This window comes from Dermacentor albipictus, chromosome 2, assembly GCF_038994185.2.
Source record: "Dermacentor albipictus isolate Rhodes 1998 colony chromosome 2, USDA_Dalb.pri_finalv2, whole genome shotgun sequence".
Lineage (NCBI taxonomy): Eukaryota > Metazoa > Arthropoda > Arachnida > Ixodida > Ixodidae > Dermacentor > Dermacentor albipictus.
Window position 1 is genome coordinate 126400131 of NC_091822.1, and position 3293 is coordinate 126403423.

A 3293-nucleotide genomic window follows, 5' to 3' on the forward strand; every position below is an offset into this window, starting at 1 on the left:
TTTCTATTGCAATTCTGCAATCAGCCCTCCACCATTGGTCAAACAATTTTCAGGCCACATCCAACTTCGCCTGTCTGTCCTGTGACGTCACGAACACTGCGAGAGCTCCCAATCTTATATGACGAGCACACCTTGATTATGCATTATTAACCGAACAAAATTAATTATCCCAGATTCAAGGCCTTTCCACCATTAACGCTCTGCTATCGGTCAAAAGTTTTCGGGCTGCGCCCACTTTGCCTGTCTGTCACGCGACGCCACGAATCCAAGAAAGCTCACCGCGTCAAAGAGACGTGCAGGCGCTAAAGATGCATTGATGTGCCGAACAAAAGTGAACTTTTCTCTGAATAACCAGAGACTGCCCCATTCAGAAAGGAATAGAAGATGGCAGCCCGCTGATCGCCCAGGCACTTGCTACTTCGGACCTGCCGGTGAGCATGGATTTGTGTATAATAAAGCTTTTTGCGTGGCAGTAAAGTGTTAGCGAGCCCTTTAAACATGTATATGACATCGCTCTGCCAACTATTCCTTGCTGAGGATCCGTTTTAGCTGCATTCTTAACCTTCCGTTGCACGCCGAAACAATTTTTGACCGGCCATCGCAAGCTAAGTAAGGGGAAGCGGACCAATCTCAGAGGCAGGGACCACCCTCTTCATCCGGTTGTCTGCTTTCACTGCACTTGCTCGGCCCCATCGAAACCATCTTCACTTGAACGGGCTCCTCGCCTCTTGTCAGCTAATTAGGCACGAACAACTGCTTAGTGTAGGCAGTGTTATTCATATTGAAAGTGAACAAAGTTGACCTCCTATGAACAAGGAGAGCGTTTGATTGGGCTGTTCAGACAACGTTGCGGGTCACCGCCCGTTGCTTGTGGTGGAGATTACGTAAAAAGCAATGCGGATATTTGTCAGCTAGTTAATGCACTTCTGCCCCGCTATTTACTTGCATGCTAGGTCATACTGCACTTGCTAAGTCAACGGGTTCATAATGACCTAAAATCATTAATCTCCATGAACTTCGGCCATCAACATTCATGCGCGCGAATGAAATACTATCGCAGCTCTGCACACACACGTGTACACTTTCTCTCGCACATTCGTATCTCTCTACGTTACTTTCCTCGCATAGTCGTGCAGTTACCGAAGGTTCAGTCCTGCCGTCCCCCCCCCCCCCCCCTAATTCTGTGCAACCGTACATTTCTTCAGGTTAGGTTCTGGTTCCGCGCGGGATGCGAAATAACTTCTTGCCATCCTCCCTCCGGTTTCGGCACCCAACCTAACAGCAACAAGGCACTTCGGCCCTCCCCGGATGAAATTATCGCAGCAATGTGCACAGCACAAAAGGCGAAACGCGCGCTCTTCGCCCGGCGCGCAGGGACTTTCATGGCGGCAAAGGGGCGGAGCAAGGTCACATGTCACCGATCAGCCTATCGCTGGCGTCGTCGGCTGGATCAAAGCCTTTCTGTACTTTAAAATTATTGAGGGACTTTATTTGCGCACAGACGCCAGCGCCACTCATTCCCCGAGTGGACAGCGACCTCCCTGTGTATGAGGTCACTGGCACCGTGCGGCCTTCGTGAGGCCCGCGATGCCCGCGATGCCCGCGATCTTTGCAAAAGTTGCTGTTCGCGTCGTCGTTGTTTCACGATAGTTCGGTGGCCGCGTAGCCATGTAGCCCGGTACTCTCGCATGGTGAACGGGCACAACAGTGGCAGACACATTCGAGCCTCGCGCGTCCGAGGCCAGCAGCCTCCTCTCAAGTTCAACAGTTTCACACGTGAATCCATGGTATCTAAAGGAACGCAGCCTGGCATGGTAACCGCCGTGCGCAAAATCAGATCGGTCGAAATGCGGAAGTTTTCCGTTTTACATGATGTTTGTTGCAATTCGCGACCACATTGTTCCTTCTCCTTGCAGCTCAGTCATGATAGTTTGATACACCAGAGACAGAATCTCGCAGGCTTTACTCCCGTATATATACATCGCTATTTCTTTGCCGGTCCAAGCACAGCTGTTCTATCTTGATAGCACGTGCAAGGCGGGTGCCATGACCTAGGAGAGAGTACACGCGCAGCGCAACGGAGTGCCGTGCGCAGTGTTGCCAATATAGCGGCTATCCAGCTAAATTTAGCAGTTTTTAAGCTGCCTGGTGGGCATATTTGTACTCTTGCGGGGGATAGACTTTTTAATAGTAGTCATGTAACGTTGGCTTTCTTGGGGGGCGTGTAGAAAGATGCCCATTTTTACCATAATTGACACTGCACGTGTCGCAAACATGTTGCTGAATGTGATTAAATCGATGTTAAGAAGCATAAAGTCCACTGAGGTGACAACTGCTTTCCTAATATGTGGGCTGGTACATTACACGCTGCCCGAGCACGTTGTTCGCAAGATTGGCATGGTGGAGGCCTACGGGATCAGTGATTACAGCGACCCTATACCCGCCCACGCCAACCACGCAATAAACACAGAGGACTCGCGATCATACGAAGATTAAACAGAGGAAATCATGTGGTAATTTTAATCACTACTCAGTAGTTAAACCTGTAGTCAGGCCCCTGATTGTAGTTCGTGGAGGCCTTTTTTTTTTTATGTTGCCCCGAGCCTCGTCCGCGGACGCGGACGGCGTGAACGAGGAGGAAATACACGAGGAACCCTGTGAGACTTAGTAGTAGGGGATGCGGAGGAGATAGATCGCTTGAGCGAAAACAGCGCGACGAGGCGTCGCGCGCTCCCACCACCAGCCAAGCAACTCGGGCTTAACCCAAGGAAACATTTCTATGCAAATTAGGGGAAGGGTACTTTTACTAGTACAAGTGTGTATAGTGCCCACCATTCGCCATAAAGACGCGTAAACCCGCAAAAGAGAATTGAAATAACGTGTATCTCACAGGTACACCTGCGAGATACGCCGCTTCTTTACTTGGCAAACAAAGAACCACATAAAATGGAATCGCGCATAAAGATGCGCAGGAAGAACATTGCCAAGAGCAAGTTAACAAGCGAAAGTGCCAATTAAAGATTTCTAGTAGCGTTTTTCGAATTAGCTCTGGAAGAATTATAGAGAAATGTATATTTGGCGAACAATCACAATTCTTTTGCATCCCTCGTTTGCGGCTCTACCAAGTGCCAAAACCGATTCGTGTTGTTATTTGGGAAGTTGCGTAACGGCTCGTGGTCCCCAGTCTCGTACAACTGCGTAGAGCGCAGGACGCTGTGGGGTTCTAGACGTACTGAGGCCACCGTGGAAGGTTAGAAAAATACTCCCATTAGCGCAGCAGGGAAGTGGATACG